We start from the raw sequence: 26,185 nt of genomic DNA, 5'->3' as shown, positions 1-26,185 counted from the left end.
AAAGGAAAGGGTAAAAGTCAGCCTGGGAGAATGGGCAGCTGCTAATGGGGACCCTTAGTGGCTGACAATGGGGTGTTTGTTGTAGCTGCCCATGGGATGACAAGGCCTGGTGAGTGGGGTCGGGGTAAGGACTTGGGAGAAGATGCTGAGGCCTAAAACTGCTGAAGTCGATATTGACTCCTGAAGGCAGGGTTCCCAAGCAGAAAATGAGGTGTTGTTCTTCCAGATTACACTGAGCTTTGCTGGAGCACTACAGCAAGCCTGAGACAGAGATGTTGGTCAGGGAACAGAGTGGGGTGTTGAAATTGCAGGCAACTGGACGCTCAGGTAAATTTTTGTGGAGGGTGTGTCTGGGGTCTTTGATGGTGAGGAGGGAGAAAGTAAACTGCACCTTCTGCAGTTACAGGGGAAGGTGCCATGGAGATGTTGGGAGTGAAGGAGAAATAAACGAGGGTGTCCTGGAGGGAATGGTCCCTGCGGAAGGTTGACAAGGGAGGGGAGGGGAGGAGAGAATGTGTCTACTGGTGGTATCCCACTGGAGGAAGCAGAAATGGTGGCTAACGGTCATTTGGATGAAGAGGCTAATGGGATGGTAGGTGAGGACTGGGGAACCCTAGCACTGCTGTGGGAGGAAAGAGAAAGGGTGAGTGCCAAAATGTGGGAAATGGGTCAGACCCGGCTGTGGGCCTTGTCAACCCAAAGGAAAGAATCCTTGTTTGAGGAAGAAGGTGGACATTTCAGAGGCACCCTTGCAGAAGCTGGGATCATTGGAACAGATACAACAGAGACAGTGGAACTGGGAGAATGGGATAGAGTTTTTACAGGAAGCAAGGTGTGACGATGTACATGACAATCACCTGAGGTAATCACTTCTGGCCTCAGACCGTCAAAGAGTAATTACTTTGACGACATGACCTGGGTCAAGACTGATTTTCAGAGTAATGAGGAAAACATGTTACTATTGCAATATATCATCACTCTTGGGCAAGAGATCACATGTCAAGGCAATACCTTGGTGTGTTAGCTTCTTGTGTGCTTATAAGGGGGCCTTTATATCAATTTTTTTCTCTATTTCTGTCTTCACAATGTGCAAGCTTTGGACCCGTCCCGCTCTTCTCAACTCCGACTCAGTGGACAGGAGGCAGATTTTTTTTAAAAAACTCAATCCCACAGCTGTGTCTTCAGAAGAACAAGAATCAATCATTTATATCTTCAACCAAAAGGTTCCAGCATCCACAGGAAGTTGCTTTTAATTATATCTTCAAATTGGATGCATTGAGACTATTGAAGCCAATAATCTAGCTGAGCCTATGAACTGTATACCCTTTAACCTTTTTTATGGACTATTCCTTCCTTACTCTGTAACCTGTATTTATGTCTCTGTGAGTCTGTGTGCCTGCCTGTCTGGTCTGTCTGTCTCAGACTGTGTGTGTCAGACTGTCTGTGTGCCTGTGTGTGTGTTCTCGTGATTGTAATGTGGTCAGCCTGGTGGATCTTGTAGAATATGAGTTCCCTGATTGGGGCTATTAATCTGATGCAATCAGAGAGCCCTGGCTGATAAATATAAAAGGGAGTGTCAGGGGTTCTGCTCTGTATGTGTGTTTGTCTGTCTGTATCAGACTGTCTGTGTGTGAGTCTGAGTGCCTGTGTCCGTGTTTGTGTGTGTGTGTAGATTTCAAGTTACGTCTGAGGTTACCATGAAGGATTCTCCTTCATAACTTCTCCCCTTGTCTGAGGTGTGGTGACCCTCAGGTTAACCTCTAATCAATCATCTTTCTCTCTCACACACACACACAAAGTCCCAAAGGAGCATGGGCTGTTGTATGTGTATGCTACAGTTGGAGTGCAATTTAACTTTGATCTGTTTAAGTATAATAAAACTAACCTCTTTCTTTGTTACACTTATGAAAATCTGCAACAATTCATCCTTTTATGATCACATTCGGCAAATAATAAAGTAAATAGCCATGAAAGCCATACTCTAGGAATCTCTGCACACCCCCAGCCACCACCTTGGTATGTATTCTTGAATCTTTTCTTTCAAACAGGTTCAACTTCACTTGTTTTGTCAACTTGTTCCTGAATTCAAAATGAAACTTTAAGGCAGTATAAAAATCTAAAGCCATTAAATCTGGTCTCTAATGCTAACTTGGCAGAGTTTCATGTTTGGAATTTATGAGGAGACTCAGTTTACACAGAATAAAGTGAGGCCACCAAAGTAATAAACTGGAGGCAGTAACAAAATTCACTGTTTCTTTGATACCTGTTGGATAAAACATTTTCCAGCAATAATACCTGCTCACAGGTCCCTGGTCATTTTCAAACCTGGCCTGGTACAGTACAAGCTACACCAGTGCTTCTCCCCTGCCCAGCATCTGAATCAAGGATTACAGAGCCCCTCTATCCACTGCTTCAAAATGTCTCCTTTCAATCATCAAACTTTCCAAAAGGTTAGCTACAGCACCCAGACATTTTGTATCTTCCTCTGCTCCACATTCCTGGAACAAACTGGTACTGGCACCAACACCCATGTTGATTTGTATTGTTAGTCTGTAACCAGTTTGCTAAATCTACAAAGGAGATTTTGTGACTTCATGATCCTGACACTTCACCCTGTGAGATCACTCTCAGGGATTTGGACAACAATATTGCAGCTCCAAGAAATTTAGTGGAAAATTAGTGAACCCGAGCCCTCCAAATTCAGGACATGTGCCATTCACTGGATGAAGCTTCAGATCGCCACATCATTGCCCGAGTCTCTAGAATAAAGATCAAGTGATAATACTACTACGCTGTCAGCTACCCGCATGGTACAGATGAGATGACTTGCCAAGTTCAGCTTCTGGGAGAAAGTGAGGACTGCAGATGCTGCAGATCAGATCATAAAAATGTATTGCTCGAAAAGTGCAGCAGGTCAGGCAGCATCAAAGGAGAAGGAGAATCGACGTTTTGGGCATAAGCCCTTCTTCAGGAATGAGGAGAGTGTGCCAAGCAGGCTAAGATAAAACAGTAGGGAGGAGGGACTTGGGGGAGGGGCGTTGGGAATGCGATAGGTGGAAGGAGGTTAAGGTGAGGGTGATAGGCCGGAGAGGGGGTGGGGACGGAGAGGTCAGGAAGAAGATTGCAGGACAAGAAGGCGGTGCTGAGTCTGAGGGTTGGGACTGAGAAAAGGTTGGGGGGAGGGGAAATGAGGAAGCTGGATGAGTGCCAAACACATCAACAACAAACACATCTATCAACAAACACATCGACCTGGACCCAATATACCGGCCACTACAGCGGACAGCTCGAACTGACAACCGGAAGCGGCAAATTCAAACCACTACAAATGCCGGAGGAAAGATCACAGAAGCGCTTCACAGGAGGCTCCCAAGCACTGAGGATGTCACAGACAGGGGACGAAACGTTTGCAAGACAAATTCCCAGCTCGGCGAACAGAACCACAACAACGAGCACCCAAGCTACAAATCTTCTCCCAAACTTTGAATTTTCTTAATATAATGTGAAGTGAATTAAATTGGCTAAAGCCTGGTATCTGTGATGGTGAGGACCACTTGTGGAGGCCACAATGGATTATCTACTCAGCACTTTCTGGCTAAAGATTGCTACAAAAGCTTCAGCCTTATCTTTTGCACTGACGTGCTGGAGTCTTCCATCACTGAGGATGAGGATATTTGTGGACCCTCCCCCTCCAGTGAATTGTCATAGAACAGAATCCTTACAGTGAGGAAACAGGGCCACACCTTCCATAGAGCATCCAACCCAGGCTTATCCCCATATCCTTTCCCTGTATTTCATTGGCTATAACCTACACATCTTTGGACTGTGAGAGGAAACCAGAGCACCCAGCAGAAAGAAGGAGAATGTACAAACTCCACACAAACAGTTTCCGGAGGCTGATATTGAAGCTGGGTCCCTGGCGCTGCGAGGCAGCAGTGCTAACTACTGAGCCACCGTGCTGCTCCAAAACGTTTAACTGTCAACCACCATTCACAACTGGATATGGCAGGTCTGCAGACTTCAGACCTGATCCACTGGTTGTGGGATTGCTTTGCTCTAACACTAGCTGCTTATGTTGTTTGGCATGCAATTAGTCCTGTCTGATAGCTTCACCAGGTTGACACCTCATTTGCAGGTTTGCCTGGTCCTGCTTCTGGCATGCCCTCCTGAACTCTCCTTTGGCTTGATGGTATTGTCAGACAATGAGTTACAGATTGTGCTGGAGTATAATTCTGCTGCTGTTGATGGCCCATAGCGCCTCTTGGAAGCCCATGAGTTACCAGATCTATTTGAAGTCTGTCCCATTTAGCATGGTGATAGTGCCACACAATATGATGGAGGTTATTCTGAACATGAAGATGGGACTTCAACCTCCACAAAGACTGTGTGGTGATCGCTCTCACCGATATTGTCATGGACAAATGCATCCACAGCTGCATTATGGGAAAGCAGATCTTAGCAGAACTTATCTCCAACATCTGCAGTCCTCACTTTCTCCTTTCCTCCATTTGCTCCAGTTTCCTCCCATTGGCCAAAGATGTGCAGTTAGGTGGATTTGCCATGTTAAAAAACTTCCCATCGTGTCCAGGGATGTGTAAGCTTGGTTAGCCATGGGAAGTGTGGAGTTACAGGGGTGGTATGGGTGTGCGTGTCTGAGTGGGATGCTCTTCGGAGAGTCAATGCAGACTCGGTGGGCCAAATGGCCTCTTTCTGCACTGCAGGGACTGTGTGATTAGTAAGAATAAGGTCAAGCATATTCTCCCTTTTGTTGGTTCCCTGACCACCTGTCATAGCCCCAGTCTAGCAGCTACATCCTTTAGGTACCGGCCAGCTCAGTCTGTAGTGCTGCCACCGAGCCAATCCTGTTGGAGGATTACCAATGATGATAATGTTGTTTCTGGGGCCAAGACTGATGCCTGACTAGTTCCCTTTCCTCTTTTTAGACTGGAGTGGTTTGATACAATTCAGTAGCCTGTTAGTGCATTTCAGGGGGCATTTAGAACATAGAACATAGAAAAGTACAGCACAAAACAAGCCCTTTGGCCCATGATGTTGTGCCGAGGTTTAATCCTAATGCAAAATATAGTAACTTAATCTACGCACCCCTCAACTCTCTGCTATCCATGTGCATGTCCAGCAGTCGAGTAAATGTCCCCAGTGACCCTGCTTCCACCACCACAGCTGGCAACGCATTCCATACATTCACAACTCTCTGTGTAAAGGACCTACCTCTGACGTCTCCTTTATAACTTCCTCCTAATATCTTCAAACTATAACTCTTCGTACCAGTCAGTCCTGCCCTGGGGAAAAGTCTCTGGCTATTGACTCTATCTATTCCTCTCATTATTTTGTACATCTCGATCAGGTCACCTCTCTTCCTCCTTCTCTCCAGAGAGAAAAGTCTGACCCTATTCAACCTTTCTTCATAAGGCAAGCCCTCCAGTCCAGGCAGCATCCTGGTAAACCTTCTTTGCACCCTCTCCAAAGCCTCTGTATCTTTCCTATAGTAAGGCGACCAGAACTGGACACAATATTCCAAGTGTGGTCTCACCAGGGACTTGTAGAGCTGCAACAAAACCTCGCAGCTCTTAAACTCGATCCCCCTGTTAATGAAAGCCAAAACACCATATGTTTTCTTAACAACCCTATCCACTTGGGTGGCAACTTTGAGGGGTCTATGTACTTGCACACCCAGATCCCTCTGTTCCTCCACACTGCCAAGAATCCTGCCTTTAATCCTATATTCAACATTCAAGTTCGACCTTCTAAAATGCATCACTTCATATTTATCCAGGTTGAACTCCATCTGCCATTTCTCAGCCCAGCTCTGCATCCTGTCTATGTCACGCTGTAGCCTGCAGTAGCCCTCTATACTATCGACGACACCTCCAACCTTTGTGTCATTTGCAAATTTACTAACCCACCCCTCAACCTCCTCATCCAAGTCATTTACAAAAACTACAAAGAGCAGAGGACCGAGAACAGAGCCCTGCAGTACCCCACTCAACACTGTCCTCTAGGCAGAATACTTTCCATAACAGTCAATCAACATCACTGTGGGTCTGGAGTCACGTGAAAATGAGACCAGGTAAGGACAATAGATTTCCTTCCCTAAAGGGAACCAGATTTTTTTTAAAGACAATTGACAATGGCTACATGGTTGACCTTAGTGTGACTTTTTAACCTCAGGATTTATTGAATTCAATAATTTCACTGTGTGCTATAGTGGAATACAAACCAACAAGAGGGCAGGGTCAGGATTACAAATCCACTAACATTACCACTTCACCAATACCTCCCCCTTGAATCTGAAACATTAACTCCGTTTTTCTCTCTCCACAGATGCTACTTTGACCTGTTGAATATTTCCATCATTTTCTGTTATATTTCAAATTTCCAACATCTGTGAGGTTGAAAAGTGTGGTGCTGGAAAAGCGCAGCAGGTCAGTCAGCATCCGAGGAGCAGGAAAATCGACGTTTCAGGCATAAGCCCTTCTTCAGGAAACATCTGTGAGGTTTCATGTTTGTTTATTGAGGAAGTCTGAAGAACTAAGCTGTGAAGTTCCTTTAAGTTTTGTCCACTTGCCCTTCCTGGTCTCTGGCTCACTGGATGACAAGCTAGAAGCCTGGTTGATCTCCTTCTCCTGGTGTCCTGTCATTCTGATTAATTATGGTGCCTCTCTTACTGCACCCCTCCCTCCCCCCAACCCATGCCACGCCACCCCACCCCCCAACATCCCGCCATGCAGATCAGCTCACTCACGTCACTTGAACACACAGGTTTTTTGATTTTGGGGCTCAGGAAGACACAGTATTAAATTTCTGAGTAGTATCTCCTGGAGTGTACAATCTTTTGTGAAAACCACTTTGTCTTGACTGTGTATGTTTTATTAGAAACTTTAATAATTTTCATTTCATTTTGCAATTGGAATGTGTTGATCCAGGAACCATCAGGAATTGTTGAATCTGTTGCAACACTCATTGAAAAGCATGTCTTACTAAACAGGAGTAAAATTTCTGGTTACTTCTCCATTCTGCCCCATACTCATAAACATACTGCTTCTACCCTGCTAATTGTAGCAGAGTCTTTCATCCTCTAAGTCCCCTTTTAGAAATGAACATTTAAGAATTAAACAATTGGGTCTGGTTACAGCATCAAAATTCACTCAACATCTTTACATTCTACATCAGAGGTTAGCAGGTTGATAAAAATACCAACAGGCTCTTCATCAACACATAAAGCCATCATCGGATGATGTTCATCATTCAGGAGTCATTTTCTCAGCGTTAACACTGTTGTCTGTAGCAACAGTCAAATGACTGAAATGCATCCAACAACAATTCAAGAATGTTGCCATCTGTGTTCCAACACTGCCAGTGGCCCCCTGAAGAATGCCAGTCCCCTGTAATTAGAAAATCCTCCCCTAGTGAGATACAGTGTAAAACACACACGCTCCTACTGCAAATTATTTCCAAATAAATTCAGATAGAAAACATTCATGGTTCAGCCAAAACTGAAAAGCTGAGTTGGACGGGAGTAGAACTGTGGTAAGCAAGAAAAATGAATAACAAGGCAGCACCAAACTTTTAGCAGCAGCTTTATCACAACTTAATAAAGATAACCACCTTCTTTTGATCAATCAACAATCAACATGAAATCACAAAGATAGCTCCAGAACACCGCAGAGATTAACAGAGCTTTAGATTATCAGAGATGTTGCTTCAGCATCATTAATAGAGAAGAAAACTAGACTCTGATCCAGAGCAGCGATAACTATCAGATATTGTATTTCACAATTGCTATTCACTGCTGGACCTAACAGGATAACATCAGAGTCCCAACATTTCTGCTCCTTGCTTAAAGAGCAGCTATTTCATAAAGCCTGGCTTGCAGCCTGGCCTTACTGCCTTCCTAAATCATCAGCTCAAGGATCAAACATTTTCCAGAACAACTGGTCTGAAGGGTTTTATTGGTTATCAAGACAAGCAGTTACATTGTTTACCACTTATTATCCAGGAAGAAACTACTAGAAGTTTGCTCATAAGCAATAAAACCACCAAATATCTCAAACATTCTGACTTGCCTGGACCTTTTAGTGGCCCTGGTGCTGATAACAACTCCAAATCAGGACAACAGGACTCACTGCTCCTTTGTCAATGTTTCCAATGGGTCCTCCATTCTATTGGATTAAATTCAATGCCATCCTTCCCTGTTTCCCAGGCTCTGGGAAAGGTGCCTGTTAAGTTGAGCCAGCAATGCCTTTGGGTTGTTGGAACTGTCAGGAGAATCAAGCTCCAATTATTTGTTTGTTCTCAATATGCAAAGACTGCACAGAAACAAAGTGAGTGTGTATGGATATGGAGATTTTTTTTTAATAAATATATTTTTGAAAGATAAAAACATTTGAGATAGCACTGACCTGTTCAAACCAGTAAATTCCCGTTATGGCCCAACTCTGAAGTGAGGGTGAGCAAGAAGCTTCCTTTGGCTCTCAAACCACGCCAGCTGTCGATCACAGGCTTTCCACACCACCCATCACTCCGCCCTTCCCCACAGCACACCACCCACCATGTGCTTCCCAACTGCTGTGCTACTGCCCCTTCACTGATCCATTCAGGAACTTCCTGCAGAGATGTCTACTATTTGTTACCCATCAGTTGAGAAACCAGACTGACCTGCTTTTGAGAATCACTGCATGAAATACAGCTCGGAAAGAAACCTGAATTCATATGCAATAGACTCTTTCCAGAGACTAAGAAATAATGAGAGGAAGCTACTTCATCATTGCTACTATCCTGAACACAGATAATTGGGGCATTTCAGTATCTCAAATTCAACACAGAGCAATCTCCTTCCACTTGGCCATGCACCACTACATTACTGCCAGAATTTTCTAGTCACCCCTTCCTGAAGTGTTCGCAAGTTTTCCAGAACCTACTTTGTAATTAGAGCATTCTACATGCCTGGGGGATGTTGTAAAATCGCTCTTGCATTTTCCAGCAGCATGTGGAGGCTGTGGGATTGTGGGATTGAACTGGGTCAGGTCACCCCTAATACCAGCTTCTAAAGAAAGTTTGCTTTTGCAAGTCACCGAAGCTGGGTCAGCTGTAGAGTTTGCTGAAATATTATTTGCATGTCACAAAAAATGCAACACAACCACAAAGACAAACTGTGAATACGCTGACGATGTAGAGGGTGTGGCTTTCATTGGTTATACTCACATTTAAAAGCTGTATAAAAAACGGATACTGTATACAGATTATCCGAATATTGAATTATCCAGCAAGATTGCAAGGTCCCGATGCTTGGCTAAACTATGTTATCTGGCATTCAATAATCCGGAATTGGATTAACAGAACGAAATACTCCCCACCCATGTCCTTCAGATAATCGAGGTTTCTCTGTATACTTCTGGAACAGCCAATTTCATTTAAACTTCAAGTCCTAACTTTTAGCCAAAAAATCCAACCTCCTTGTTATATGCTACCCGCCCACCACTGAAGCTTAACCACCCAAGGTGCTTGATAGAATTATTATTAGGACTTTCTTGGTGCCTCAGATACATGTAAATGTAAGAAATATAGAACATAGAACATAGTAGTACAGCGCAGTACAGGCCCTTCAGCCCTTAATGTTGCGCTGACCTGGGAAACCAATCTGAAGGCCATCTAACCTACACTATTTAATTTTCATCCATATGTCTATCCAATGCCCATCACCATCCGAGGAAAAGAAGTGAATTTTTGAACTCCTCCAGAATAACTGTCTTTCTCAGAGCGTCATATGTTTGATCTATTTTCAATGCCCTTATCCACCTATCAGAATTAGTTTGTTTGATCTTTTCAAACTTTATGTACATTTGACCAGGTTTCCTCCTTAGATTCCTAAAACGTTATCTCTAGGCTCCTGGTACTAGATCATATGCACTTAAGGTGGCTTTTTTCACCATATTATACTCCCCAGATACCTCCAATAATAGTTATGCAAATATGTCACTAGCTCTACCTACCAACTTTGTTTGGATCAACAATACCTGCATGGTTACCAGCCATTTCATTTGTTTAGCAACTTGCTCAAATGAAATGAAAAAAGCTTCAACAGTCAATTCTGCGATAACACATCTTCCTTTAATACAAATCATTAATGCAATTGGTTAATAGGGAATGCTGTTTCTAATATGCGAACTTCTAAAGTGTGTGTTGGTTATAATGCGATTAGATTGAACTTAGATTTAAGTGTTATTTGTATTGCATAATTTTTGTTTAGTGCAGAGTCACACAGGAACGTGACTATCGCGTTATAGAAGAAATGACTGCACATCCTTCTTGTTGAACTTAGGCAATGAATGGATTAGAATCCCTACAGTAAGGAAACAGGCCCTCCAGCCTAACAAATCCACACTGGCCCTCCAAAGAGTAACCCACCCAGACCCATTTCCACTAAATTTACCCCTAACCTATACATTCCTGAACACAATGGACAATTTAGGATGGCCAATTTACCTAAGCTGCACATCTTTGGATTGTGGGAAAAAACTGGAGCACCCAGAGGAAACCCATACAGAGAGAACATGCAAACTCCACATAGACTGTCGCCCGAGGTGGGAATCAAACCCTGGTCCCTTGTGCTGTGAGGCAGCAGTATTAACCATGGCTTGAACTTATTTGAATAGATCCCCACCAGGCCTTGTGCTACAATGGGATTGCTCTCCATCACTGTCCTCATCATTACTCTACCTTTCAATTCTACCTCTGCCATTTTGAGACAACTTTGAGTTTCAATTCGAATCTCTAGTTCATAGGAAAATACAGCGCAGTACAGGCCCTTTGGCCCTCGATGTTGTGCCGATCCAAGCCCACCATCCTCCATATGCCTCAAAAACTCTTTCTCCCTTTCTTCTGCTAGGGCCATTCCTTTCCTTTCTTTTCCCTCTGCTTTCAATCATAACTCAAACTGTTTCATTTCACTTTTTCTTCTTTTTGTTCTGCCAGGAATTTTCTCAATATGTGAAGACTGCATAGAATTGAACTGCTCTAGTGACTATGTACATACATAAAAATATACTTTGTTTATAAAAAATCTTTAAGATAAAATGTTTAAGTGGTGCACGATGAAACACCAGCTCAGCTCCACCATCTGTATTTGCAAGTTTGAGCTGTTCCCTTTGGGGAGGGAGTTACCGGGCTCAGGGCTCCAGATTGTGAGATGACGAGAGACAGTGAATCTCACTCCCTTTAAAATATTACTGTGTAAAAGTTGATCCCTTACATTTTGACTAAAGTAGGTCGACTAATACACGAGTATGTACAGTAATATGTTCTCAATTGCAACTAGGGATAATCAATAAATGCTGGTGCAGTCAGCAACACCCATGTCCCATGAACAAACAAAAAATGTAGGTGAGAGGAACCAGGTGAAAGAGAATTCTGACCACTAACAAAAAAACTGTGGAATGTTCAGACATAACCACAAGTGGTAGACAGACTTGATCAGGTTTTCTTCTCCACCCTCAGTCTGCATTGACCATTTGCCAGCACTGTAGTGTGCATATTACTCTGAGATGGAGCTGACAAATTAGATTCTGTGCTGAATAAAACTGGAGGGCTAAATGTTGAAATACATGACAGATCCTGCTGGAAGCAGGGATGAAATATAAACAGGCCCACAGCTGGTGGTTATACAATACTCCTTACAAAGATCACTTTAGCTGCTCTTCAAAGAGAGGGAAAAAATAATAGTTATTATCCACACCATCTCTGAACACTGATCTATTCTTTATTTTAGTTACATTTAGTTCAGAATGATAATTCCAATAATATTAATAATGAAGCAAGTGGACTGATCTTGGTATTTCAATATCAGCCTCTCCCCTTCTCAAGCAAGTCAATTTATCCTGACCTTGGTGTTTCTAACCACAATTGTTTCAAATATGTTAGTGTTCAAACTTGGAGTCTCTGCACATTTCAACTGATGTCATTTGCGCTGTACCTCCAGGTGAGATTCTGTATGATGCTCAGTAAATCCAAGCACAATCCATTCTGCGCTGCTGGTGGACATTATTTATAAAATCTCTGAGTACAGCACAGTGTGCAGGAGGTTACACTGGCAACAGAGTTCCAGCTTTGTTTCCCCATAGGGTGTGGGTATGCAGAGGGTCCTTCTGGACCCGGGGTGAGGCAAGTTCACAGAGCTTGATATCTCCGTGGTCAAAGAGGCTGCTATTCAACTGGAAGAACAGCTACTTCCTTGAGGTTATTTCTTCATTTAGCAGTTTTTTTCAAAAATTCTCCTGGGAAGTTGTCCCTAATTACCTTAGAACAGATTGGTCTCTAGGCTATTTCAGAATGCAAATTGCTGCTGTTAAACAATGGCCTTCTCAAGCTGAGTTTAAGGTGATTAGTTCATACTCAGTCTGGATAGGGAACATTCCTCGGTAATGTGCAGCATTGTTTGTCTCTCCACAAATGCATAAGGGGTTTGGAAACAGAATATCTGGATACACAATGTACAGATTTATACATACGAATGATTAATTCCGATCTCTGTATGTAAAGAAATGGAATGTATACTATGTAAGGCATCACCAATTGTATAGATATCAAAATAATTTTATGAATAAAGTATATTTTTAAAATTAAAACAAGTAAGGAGTTTGGAAGTCACTGGAGCACTCTAGCATCAGAATGCTTGATGTTCCCTGCACTCTGCACATTCTCTGTCAGTGCTGTGACCCTGTGGTAGTGGGCCAGCATGGCCATCACTATTCCCAGCACAGCCGTCACCTTTCCCAGCACAGCCATCACTATTCCCAGCACAGCCGTCACCTTTCCCAGCACAGCTATCACTATTCCCAGCACGGCTATCACTATTCCCAGCACGGCTGTTGGTGTGACAAGGGAACATGGAAGCTGAATGTTAACTGTTGACCCCAGAAAAGAATCATGGAGCTCAAAAGGGATTACAGGTTGGAGAACCATGAATCCCCTCTGGAGTCTCCAGCAGACTGATGGAAAACCATCAAGAAGTTCTTTATCCACAGAGCTATTCAGAAGGCAACAGAGAGATGGAGACAACTGCCCAAACACCAGAACCTACTCTGCTACAGACGATAGGGGGTTGAGATCACTAAGAGTCTCCAGGAGGTGAACGGCAAACAAGCCTTGTTCTTTGCCTCAGAGGCCTTCAAGATAATCTTCCTGTCCAGGGTCCACTCTGTGGAGCAGGATGAGAAATGCTCACGTTTCTTCTCCAGACAGTGCACACGGAGAGCTCCGTGCTCAGCAGTCTGAAGGAAGAAGATGGCTCAGTAATGTTATCTTAGTTTGACATCCTGAAGATCAGCAAATCCTTTTATGTCAGTCTGTATGATATGAAGCCCACAGGTAGTTTGGCTACCTGGTTATTCCTGTCCTCCGTCCCAGAGGTCTTCGATGGCAGCATGTGGGAGAGACTGGACCAGCTGCTATTACTGGATGAGCTGACGGGCCCGAAACATCGATTCTCCTGCTCCTTGGATGCTGCCTGACCTGCTGCGCTTTTCCAGCAACACATTTTTGAGCTGACCAAAGCCCTCAAGTCCTCAGAAAATAATAAAATTCCTGAAAGCAATTACTGCTGAGTTGTATTCAGCTCTGTGGGACATGATTGGCCAGGATCTGCAGGTGTATGACAATTGCTTCTGCCAGTTGGCAATTGTAAATCATTAAGGAAAGGTATCATCACCCTCATAAAAGAGGAAGGGAGAGAGAGAGGGGAAATTAATAATTGGCGACCAATTTCACAGCTGACTGCAGATTATGAAATCCAGTCTAAAATCATTGCCAACTGGGTCAGGTCTGCTCTGAGATACGATTGCCTATGTGCAGGTCAGGGGGGGTGGATGCCAGTCTCACCAGCCTGGACCAGGAGAACACCTTCAACATCTGGTCATCAGATACTCTCCTTGTTGTTGTACGTGGCACAGGTCTGGCCAGTTCCCTGAGCCTGCATCACTTGCAGTCAGCCAAACCATTTTTCACTTCATCTGAAGGTCGGAGTAGGACAGTGTCTGCAGGGTGAGATGCCTCAATTCCATGGAATGCCCAAGTAGTTGGACCATTTGGATCACCTGTTCCTTGTGGAAAAATTTGCAAAGAAAGCACCTTTTACCACAATCCATCGGGAAGTGGTCAGCACATAGTGTCCTCAAGACCCTGCAGGGAAGGGAGAGGGTGGATCATATTACCTGGTTCCCTGAACTGACTGTCAATCATTTGGCAGAAAGCCTCATCACCAGAACTTCCTAACAAGTACCAAGACATCGTTTGGCACTACCTGTGTGATCCTTCATGTACACCCGGTCAGTCTTCGCCACCAAACGCTGCCCTTGAAGTGGCTGCGGGGCAGGTAAAGACCGTCACACATCTCCTTCTGGAATGGGCCTTTGCAAAGGAAGTCTGGAGACAGACAGTGGTTTTTGTCGAAGTTCATCCCGAACAGCTCTGTGACGTGGGACTCTCTGTTCCATGGTCTGTTCCCCTGAATGCACGCCGAGACAGGACGACCATCAACTCAGTGAAAGTTGCTCTTTCGTCTTCCCAAAATGTGTTGGTCTTCCAGTGCAAAGAGTTGACCTTGACTGAGTGTTGCAGACTGGCACATTCCAAGGTCCAGGACTACGTGCTGAGGGACGCACTGAAGCTTGGGGCAGCTGCCACCAAGGTGCGGTGGGGAAAGACCACCATCTAAGGTCTTTCTGCTGAAGTTAAATGGGGGTCCATTCAGTTAGTGGACCCTCTCTTTGCCTCAAAACGAATGGAACTAATTTTTTGTATGAGCAGAAAATGCTTTCGCTTTTGCAACTGCAGGGAAGCCCTGAGGAATGTCAAAATTCCATTGATTTGTTTGGTTTTCTCTGCAAAGAAATGTTTTAGAACCTTCGTAAGTACTGATAGGTGATTTTTATGAATAATGTATATTTTTGCAATTAAAACAAAATCAGGGTTCCCACTGTGGAGGTTTGCTACGCAGGGATCTTGGCTTGCCCTGAACCTGATTAGCCATGACCATGACCATGACCATGGTCATGCAAAGCCTGATTGTGGCTTTCCATGTTTCTTATTCCTTGACCTGAGTGACGTCTGCTGGTGGGTCTTGCTCAAAAAGGTTCCTCCATATGGAAGATTGACAGAAGGTGAAATGACCAAATATGGAGTAGTTAAGGGAGAATGTAGTACAAATGGTGTTAACTAGCTTGTGGATTTTTCTCAATCGCTGACTGTATGGAATGAACAGGAGGCTGGAGAGGAAGAGGGCAATGCCGAGGGGCTGGTTCCATTTAGGGCTGTAAAGCACAGTCTCCAACCGAATCACCCTCCCAAAGCTCAGCTCCCATTGCACCAGGTGAAGAATTACATCTTTGAGTGGAGTGCTGACCATGCCTGGCCCTTTCTATCAAGCAGGGAATGAGATTAAAATCCAAACCAGTGTACGGGATAGCTCTGCAACGACTTGCTCCTCCGTATTCTGCTGAGTCACTGCAACCAATCCTCACTAATCTTCACAGCATCCCTAACACACTCAGTAACCATGGAACTGAATTCCTCATTTAAAAGCGGTCGTGCTGGGGGTTTCACTGAGTGAACAGCCTGGAAAGCAGTCTCAGATTTGAGGGTTCAATTGCTATCCCTCACCTGTGGACAATATTTCTCCTATAGATATGATTCATTTTACATTAAGTTGTTTTGCTGCATCAACGCATTGCATCAAATTGCATCATCATTGTAAATTGCATCAACGCACCCTCAGCACTGACCCTCCAACAGTGCGGCGCTCCCTCAGCACTGACCCTCTGATAGTGCAGCACTCCATCTGTACTGACCCTCTGACAATGCAGCACTCCCTCAGTAGTGACCCTCCAAATTATCAAACTAATAGTTGAAAATGTATTGTGCCAGATCTTCTTTAATGTCATATTTTGTATATGGGTGACACTGGTTAGGTCAGCATTTACTATTCAACTTTGACTGTCCTTCAGGGAGTGCTGACAAGTCCTGTATTTGAGTACGATTATCAGGTTATTTCATTTTAAAGAACCAACTCCCCATTGCTGTGGGTCTGGAGTCACATGTAGGCCAGATGAGGTAAGGACAGCAGCTTATTTCCCTGAAGTGTTAGTGAACAGATGGGTTTGTATGATGAAGTGTTAATGTATGGTCCTCATTACTGATGTTAGTTAATTATTCTGGACAGAACTTAAAAGCCCCAATGTCATAGTAACATCTGAACATCACATCTCCAAGGCCAGCTCCCTCCACTACAATTATGCTACTATCCCCATGGAGACCTTTAATTTTCATCACAAGCTGCACTGGAAATTAAAATATATTTCAGTCAATATGTTACTGTCTGGAGCTCTCTTAGCAGTTTAACAAATATTTGATAATCATTACAGCAACGTGAAGACTGGAATATAGATAACTAGCTGATTCAAGTCAGGTGCAAGTTAAAAAGGATTAGACTAGACAATCCAGCGAGCATGTCGGGGAGTCACCTGACGATGCTTATGTTTGAAATACATCACAGTGGGTAGTGTTTTCACCCACAGGAATTTTTTAAATAATATCAAAGGCTTTACTGATGGCTAATCTGGTAAAGCATGATGAACTGAACTGTACAAATCAGGAAGATCCCTGTTCTCTCTGAATGAAGCAAACTTAACCAATACCACTCATCAAAAACGTTTGGAACTGAAAATTTATCAATCTGCAATTCTCACCCACTGGCTCAGCAAAACCCTGAGACACAAGAGGATGACAGGAAGTTCAGGATTGGAACTCTGTGCTGATATCACCACTGTATAAACAGCAAGTCAATATCAAACAAATGGACTCATTTCCTTCTTCATCCCTGCCATGTGAGCTGTGCTGGCTAGACCAGCATTTACTGTTCATCCCTAATTACCCCTTGGGGGAGTAGTATTAAGTTAGTTTCTTTACCTGCTGCAGTCTCCATAGACAGTGATAGACTGGCAGTGCTATTAGAGAAGGAGTTAATGGTTTTTGACCCAATACTGATGAAGGAACAGCAATGTAATTCCTAGTCAGAATGGTGTGAGCTTCACATTGGTGAAGTACTGAAGCCAGCCAGAACTGTAACTCAGCTTGAGATTGATCTTCAGAACATACAGAACAAAACAGAATCACAGAATCCGTGAAGTGTGGAAAAGGCCCTCCTGCCCAACAAGTCCATACCGACCCAACAAAGAGTGTCCCACCCAGACCCATTCCCCTATCCTTTTTCTCTATATTTACTCCTCTCTAATGCACCTAACCTACACATCTCTGAACACGATGGGCAATTCAGCATGACCAATTCACCCAACCTGCACATCTTTGTACAGATGGAGGAAACTGGAGCACGCGGAAAAAACCCAAGCTGATATGGGGAGAACGTACAAACTCCACACAGACAGTCACCCGAGGCTGGAATCAAGCCCGGATCCCTGCCGCTGTGATGACCACTGAGCCATCGTGCTCAAAGTTTAAAGTGCATCAAAGACTTGATACAGATTCTATGAGCCAGTTAGCTGGCCAGAGTATATTATAAGTAAGTATATGATAAATAGGTTATTTTTCTCATAAACAGCTGAATCATCCAGACCAAGAAAATAGTTTTTCTTGGTTGCTACTTTCTCAGTTTGTTACTATGATCCATGGTGTTAACACACACTGGGGAGAAGGAATGGGCAATGAATAGGGTTCTGACTACCAATCTATGCAGAAATCCCCCTCTAAATGAGCAAGTGTGATGTTCCAACTCAGCATCAATGAGCTTCACAATCCAATATCCGATTGAAAAGTCTCAGACATGAAGAATGGCTACTGAGGTAGTGAGGTGGAACCAACACCTGTCGAACATTTGACAACCTTGGATTCATAACTGTTTTGGAAATATATAACCACGGTGGAAAACTTATTAAGAAAATAATAGATGCCAGAACATAATGTATACATTGCTGACACAAACCAAACTGATTAAAAAATCAAAGAGCTCAAAATGGGGAAACCAATTCAAAACATGTTCAACTAAACTGCTCCAATTGTCCAATTGACTTGATTCAGCAATGGGATGTTATTAATCATGCATTCTGTTCTATAATGGTGTATGCTCAGAAATTCAGCGTGATGTTTACTGAAATGGCACACAGCTGGCTAATGTGTCATGGGATCAGAAAACTGGTTTCATTTCAGATAGTCTGTGTCACCGTGAGCACAATATTGGAACCAGATTTATTTTGTTCAAACTTCCTGGAGTAACAGCAGATCAGTACAGTTTAACCCTTTCATGTCCTTATTGTACTTCTATGTTTTTGACACTGACCAACTTTTTTGATGTACAACACACAATACATTCCTGATGTTGAATTTATATTTTGGAGCTTGGAAAATGAAAATAAAGTATACTGATGGGACCATAATCTGCTTTGAATTTGTAAAAAAAATCATATTTTCTGAATTTCCTCCACCTGTGTACAGTGAAATTACATAAATCAAACAGATACATATCAATCTGAACACAAAGACAGAATATCTTTTAAAACAGAGGTACATTGGGGAGTGTTAATGTACAAAAGGTTCTCGGAGGTCCTTTTACACCAGTCAATGAAAGTAGTCAGGAAGGTTTGGATTCAGATATAGGGGTGTCCTACTGCAGTTCTATAGGGTCTTGATGAGAGCAGACCTGGAGTATTGTGCGCCATTTTGGTCTCCCTACCTAAGAAAGGATATACCTGCCATAGAAGCAGTGCAGTGGAGGATAGCTAGGCCAATACCGGATGGCAGGACCATCCGAAGAATAAAGATTGGTTTGATTGGGCCTGTATTCACTAGAGGTTAGAAGAATGAGAGGGGTTCTGATTGAAATGCATAAAACTGTAACAGGGCTGGACAGACTAGACACAGGGAAAGTGTTTTCCCTGGTTGGGAAGTCTGGAATCAGGGGACACAGTCTCAGAATATGGAATACACTATTTAGAACTAAAATGAGGAAAACTTTCTTCACACAAAGAGTCATGAACCTATGGAATTCTCAACCACAGAAAGCTGTGGAGGCCAAGTCAGTAAATATATTCAAGAGACAGATAGATGGAACTTGGGTTAGAAATAAGTGTGGTCATCTTAAATAAAGTCATTACAAAGGAACGAGGGCAGAGCTAGCTGGAGTGGACTGGGAAAGCAGTACAGTTGAAAAGATGGTTGAGGATCAATGGCAGGAATTTCAGAAAATAATTTGTGGCTCACAGCAATGATATATTCCAGTGAGGAAGAAAGGTTCCAGGAAGGGGATCAATCAATAATTGTTAAATCAGAGAAATTAAATATTGCATCAGATTGAAAGGAAAAACATATAATGTGGCAAAGATTAGTGGTAAACCAGATGATTAGAAACATTTTAAAAACCAAGAAAATACAACCAATAAAATAGAGGGAGATAATAAACTTTGAGGGTAAACTTGTGAGTAATATCAAAACAGATAGCAAGAGCTTCTTTAAAAAGTAAGTGAGAAGTCAAAGTGAACACAGGCCCCTTGGAGAATGAGGGTGGGAAATAATAATAGAAATAGCAGACGAGTTGAATAAATACTTTATATCAATCTTCGCAATAGAATTTCAAAATTACTAAAGATCCAAGAAACAAATAGATAAGGCACCGGCCTCCGAAGCCAGGGGATTATGGGTTCAAGTCCCATCTGGGGTGTCTGATTTTTGAGCCTGGTCTTCATTGCTGATCTTAGTCCTATGTCAACTTCATCTTCAATCCACATTGACAGTGTTTCTCATCTCCCTATGTCAAAATCCCCGTATCTGTATTGGGTTGATGGTAAATAGCGTTCAATAGGAACTTGGACAAGGTAATTGGAAAATCGCAAGATTTGGGGCAGCATGGTGGCTCAGTGGTTATCACTGCTGCCTCACAGCACCTGGAACCCAGGTTCAATTCCCATGTTGGGCAACTGTCTGCATGGACTTTGCATATTCTCCCCGTGACTGCATGGGTTTCCTCTGGGTGCTCCAGTTTCCTCCCACAATCCAAAGATTTGCAGTTCAGGTGAATTGAACATGCTAAATTGCCCATAATGCTAGGTGCATTAGTCAGGGGCAAATATTGGGTAGGGGAATGGGTCTGAGTGGGTTACTCTTTGGAGGGTCAGTGTGAACTTGTTGGACCAAAGGGCCTTTTCCCATACTGTAGGGAATCTAATCTAATCAGAAGGAGGAAAGAAAATAAATACAATAACTATCACTAGAGAAAACCACTTGGGAAACTAATGGGGTTAAAGACTGCTAAGTATCCTGGATCTGGTGGAATACATCAGAGAATATTAAAGGAAATTGCTACAGAGATAGTGTGTGCACTGATAGTAATCTGCCAGGAACCCTTTGATTCTGGAAAAGTGCCAGAGAATTGGAAAACCACCAAAGTAACACTTATACATAAAAAGAAGAGACCAATATATGGCGACTATAGTCCAGTTGGCTTAACATCTGTTATTAGGAAACTGTTGAGTTTATTATAAAGAATGCAACAGCAGAGCATTTTAAAATGCATACTATGATCAGGCAGAGACAGCATGGCTTCATGAAGAAAATATCAAGCCTGACAAATTTACTGGGATTCTTTGAGGAGGTGACAAGCAGGATAGATATAGGGGATGCAGTGGATGTAATCTATTTGGATTTTCAGAAGGTGTTTGATAATATACCACACATTGGGCTGCTTACTAAGAGTAGTATTCTGGATTAGTGGTGCTGGAAAAGCACAGCAGTTCAGACAGCATCCGAGGTGCAGTAAAATCGACGTTTCGGGCAAAAGCCCTTCATCAGGAATACAGCCTAATACTAAGGAATACTAAGAGTAGTACATTAGCCTGGATAGAGGATTGGGCAACTGATACAACACAGAGTTGAGATAAGGGGGCATTTTCAGGATGGCAACCTATAACTTACAGTGTGCCACAGGAATCAATGTTGGGGCCACAATTATTTACAATGTCTATTAATGACTTGGATGAGGAAAGTGAATGTACTACAGCCACGTTTCCAAATAGGTGGGAAGGCAAATGGTGAAAATGACACAAAGAATCTGCACGGGGATATAGACAGGTTAGTGGAGCTAGTTTTGAGAAGATGTGTAGCTCAGGTTGAGGTTCTAGATGTAAGTTTGCTCACTGAGCTGGAAGGTTCATTTTCAGACGTTTTGTCACCATTCTAGGTAACATCATCAAGGAGCCTCTGGATGAAGCAGTGGTGGCATGGCCCACTTTCTATTTATGTGTTTAGGTTTCCTTGGTTTGATGATGTCATTTCTTGTGGTGATGTAATTTCCTGTCCTTTTTCTCAGGAGGTGATTAGTACACTTTGGCAGGAAGATTAGAAAAGTAGAATATTTTTATAGAGTGGTACAGCATGTAAGCAGACTCTTCAATCCAATTTGTCCACACCAAACACATTTCCCAAAATAAAGTTGTCCCATATCCCTCTAACTTTTCCATTCATGTACCTATCCAAATGTCTTTTAAATGTTGAAACTGTACCTGCATCTACCACTTCCTCTGGCAGTTCATTCCACAAACAAACCATCCTCTGTGTGAAAAATATGCCCCTCGGGTCCCTTTTAAATCTTCTCCTTTCATCTTAAAAATATACCCCCTAGTTTTGAACTCTCTCACCCTAGGGAAAAGGCCTTTGCTAATCACCTTATCAACGTCCCTCATGATTTTATAAACCTCAATAGGGCTACCTCTAACTTCCTACATTCCAGTGAAAAAGTCCCAGCCTATCCAACCTCTCCTTATAATTCAACTCCTCCAGTCCCAGCAACATCCTGGTAAATTCTTTCTGAATCATCTCCAATTCAACCATGTCCTTCCATAGCAGGATGACCTTTAAATCGAGAAAGACTGTGGAGATCTATAGAGCAGGCAGACTGAGAAGTCCTCATACACCACGTGTAGGACGTTCTTGCTATAACTGTACAAGGCGCTGGAGAAATCTCAACTGGAGTAATGTGAGCTATTTTGGTTCGCTTATTTAAGAAAATATTTTATTTCACTGGAGGTAGTTCAGAGAAAGTTCAGTAGGATGATCCCCAATGTGCATAGATGTCTTATGAGCAAAGGTTTAATAGGTTGAGACTCTACTTGAGATTATAAGAATGAGAGGTGATCTATTTGAAACATAACAGATTGTTAAGGGACTTGACATACTAAATGCTGAGGATATAACCTCTAATGGGAGAGTCTAAAACTAGAGGGCATAGTCTCAGAAAAAAGGTACACCAATTCAAGACTGAGATGAGGAGAAATTTCTTTTCTCAGAGGGTTGACAATCTTTGGAACTCCAAAAAGCAGTGTGAGCAGAGTCCTTGTGTATTTTTAAAGCGGAGGTAGATAGATTCCTGATCATGCAAGGAATCAAGGGTTCCAATGAAAGGGCAGGATGATGGATGTGAGGGATCATCTGATTGAATGGCGGAGCAAGCTCAGGGGGCCAAACAGTCTATTCCTAGTTATTAAAAATTTATTATTTAAAGGGATGAGGGGATACTGGCTGGGCTGCATTTATTATCCATTCCTAATTGCCGAGAGGGCAGTTAAGAGTCAACCACATTGCTGTGGATCTGGAATCACATGTCGGCCAGACCAGGTAAGGATGGCAGATTCCTCCCCTAAAGGACATTAGTGAACCAGATGGCAGTTTCCAACAATCAACAATGGATTTATGGTCATCATTAGACTCTTAATTCCAATTTCTTTTTCTTTTTTATTCAATTCAAATTCATTATTTGGGTCTCTGAATTAACAGTGCAGCAATAACATCACTTTTCTGTTCCTGTTTCTTATTTCTTAAGTGGTCTTTTGGAATCACAAAAAGCTAGCACCCAAATACCATGAATGTTTTGAGGGGAGGTACTAGTAAGTTTTGAGGAGATTTGTAGCTCAGGTTGAGGTTCTGGATTTATGTTTGTTCGCTGAGCTGGAAGGTTTGTTTTCAGGCATGTCGCAATAGAGGGAACAGCCAGTGGGGAACTTCAAACCAGCGTCTACAGGAAAACAACACATACGGACCAAATACTGAACTACAGAAGCAATCATCCCAACATTCACAAATGAAGTTGCATTAGAACATTATTTCAAAGAGCCACACCACACTGCAGCACAGAGGAACTACGCAGAGCAGAGGAAAATTACCTATACTGTGTATTCAAAAAGAACGGGTACCCAACAAACACAGTCCGCCGATTTCTCAGCAACAAAGCCAAACAAGCAGACAAAACATGTCCAGAAACCCTAGCCACTCTCCCCTATACCAAAGACATCTTGGAAATGACAGCCAGACTATTCAGACCCCTTGGCATCATGGTAGCCCATAAACCCACCAACACACTAAAACAGCACCTAATGAACTTGAAAGACCCTATACAGACACCAAGCAATACTAATGTCATTTACAAATTACCATGCATGAACTGTTAACAAACACTACACTGGACAAACAGGCAGAAAACTAGCCAGTAGGATACATGAACATCAACTGGCCACAAAAAGATGTGACCCACTTTCACTAGTATCTTTACATACAGATGAGGAAGGACATCACTTTGACTGGGACAACACATCCATCCTAGGACAAGCCAAACAAAGACATGCATGAGAATTCCTAGAAACATGGCATTCCAACCAGAACATTATCAATAAACACATTGACTCGGATCCCATTTAAAACCCCCTGAGAAAAAGAACAGGAAAGATATCACTATAGGAAATTATATCACCAGAGGAAATGACATCGCCAAACCATGGAAACCCAAACATATAAATAGAAAGCGGGCTACACCACCAGTGCTTCACCACTGAAGATGTTACCTAGTATGGTGATGAAACATCTGAAAACGCACGTTCCAGCTCAGCAAACAAACCTACATCCAGCATGGAGGTATTGTTAAAACTATACAAGGCAATAGTCAGATCACAGCAGGAATACTGTGAACAGTTTTAGGCCCCTTTTCTAAGGAGTGTACACTGCCATTGGAGGAGATATAGAGAAGGTTCACTAATCTGATCCTGATATGAAAGTCATGAAAGGTGCTATGTAAATGCAAGTATTGCTTTTATAGAAAAGGTTTAGATCCAGGTTATCATTGATGTAGGTTTCACTACATGACAGAACAGTTTAGTAACATCAAGGTGGCCATGATTCTGAACTTGCTGTTTTAATATTGTGAAGGCGATTCAGTGTCCTAGTCTGTCCTGCTGCTTAGACAATCTGTGACTGAACAAACAACAGCCACCAGCATCCTATACATTCTCCCAGCAACACCCCCTGCAGAGAAACTTGAAAACGCAGTTCAAGGAGGAAGCAAATTCAAACCTTCCACTGACAACAGCTTAAGCTCAGTCATGTGACAGCACAAGCTTCACTGATGCTGCTAAAATATAAACATCTCTAATGTGAATGCAAAGTAGGAATATATTTCACTACAAAATGCCTTTTGGCAATGTCAGTAACTGTGGTACGTTTGAAGGGTGAAGAAAAAATCTATGTAGATTAAACATGACCATTACTGCTCTCCAGTTATTAATCTTATTGACTTGAGGATATCTCTTGAAACCATCTTTCACCATTTCACATGATACCTTCAGGTTACTGCTATTGGAAAATTATCTGACTGTTGCTTCACTATTTCTTGATCACTATTTTTCCATTTTGCTAAACTAACTTAAATTCTATTAACGTCATTGACACAATTTCGGAGTTTGCGACAATATTATCAAATGGACATACCAGCATCTTAGTTCAGGTTGACCAGTTACTGGCCAGTATTTCTGTGGGTTATTTGTGCACAACATAGAGTCATACAACTCGTCCATGCCAACCAGGTTTCTTAAACTGTAATTAGTTCCATTTGCATGCATTTGGCACATATCCCCCTAAACCTTTTCTACTGATGTAGCTGTCCAAATATCTTTTAAATATTGTAATTGCACCTACCTCTACTACTTCCTCTGGCAATTCGTTATATGTATGCACCATCCTCAGTGTGAAAAAATTAGTAAGGTCCCTTTTAAATCTTTCCCTTCTCACCTAAACTATGCTGTCTAGTTTTTGACTCACCTTCCCTTGGGAAAAGGCCTTAGATAGTCACCTTATCTATGCCTCTTGTGATTTTATAAACCCTTATAAGGTCAGCCCTCAGTCTGCTATGCTCCAGGGAAAAAAGGTCCCAGGCTATCCAGCCACTCCTTATTACTCAAACCCTCCAGTCTCAGTAACATCCTTGTAAATCTTGTCCGCATCCTTCCCAGTTTAATAACATCCTTCCTATCGCAGGACAACCAGAACTGTACACAGTATTCCAAACGTGGCTTCACCAACCTCAACATGGCATCCCAACTCCTATACTCAATTCCCTGGTCAATGTAGGCAAGTATATCAAACACTTTCTTTGTCATGATTTCTACCTGTGACTCCACTTTCAAGGAACAATGTACCTGTACTCCTAGGTTTCTTTGTTGAATAACATTCCCCAAGACTCTACCATTAACTGTCTAAATCCTTCCCTGGTTTGTTTTATCAAAATGCAACATCTTGCACTCATCTAGATTAAACTCCATCTGATCAAGATCTCATGTACTCTGAGATAATGTTCCTCATTGTCCACTACACCAGCATATTTTGGTGTTATCTGCAAACTCAGACTGCATTCAGAAATCATGCAGTGTGGAAAGTGATCTGACTACACTCATTATTCCTCAATGTTTGTTTCATCAAATCAGTTTCCTTTAGATGTTGCTTTTCACTGTTCATTGCCAATGTCCAGTTTCCCAGTGTTACCCCAAAAACAGTGACTGGATGTGATGCAAAGTCCATGGATTCAGTTTGTCAAAATTGCAGTTTTTAATCAAAGCTACCACACTTTCAACATTCAGATAAATGGGTTGCTTTGGGTATGGTCCTTTTCTCTGTTGTCATGTCGAGGTCAGATCACATCCCAAGTCAAGTCCAGTCATTATCAGATCTGCCTGTCAGGGCTGTTTCACACTGATGCCAGTTTAAATACATTCCAACAGAAACATCACACAAACTTGAGAAATGATTCCTTCCACACGCCCAAAACACCTTGGCCCTGACCCTGGGGTTCGGC

The 26,185-nt window shown here is 42.6% G+C and overlaps 1 protein-coding gene across 3 annotated transcripts in view; it reads right to left on the bottom strand.

The window, feature by feature from the left end:
* The window catches only part of nhsl3 (NHS like 3), a 278,490-nt gene that overhangs the window by 169,838 nt on the left and 82,467 nt on the right, over nt 1-26,185 (bottom strand). The gene's annotated exons all lie outside the window — the stretch shown is intronic.

This window comes from Chiloscyllium punctatum, chromosome 27 (genome assembly GCF_047496795.1).
Source record: "Chiloscyllium punctatum isolate Juve2018m chromosome 27, sChiPun1.3, whole genome shotgun sequence".
NCBI lineage: Eukaryota > Metazoa > Chordata > Chondrichthyes > Orectolobiformes > Hemiscylliidae > Chiloscyllium > Chiloscyllium punctatum.
This window is presented reverse-complemented; position numbering and strand designations above follow the sequence as displayed.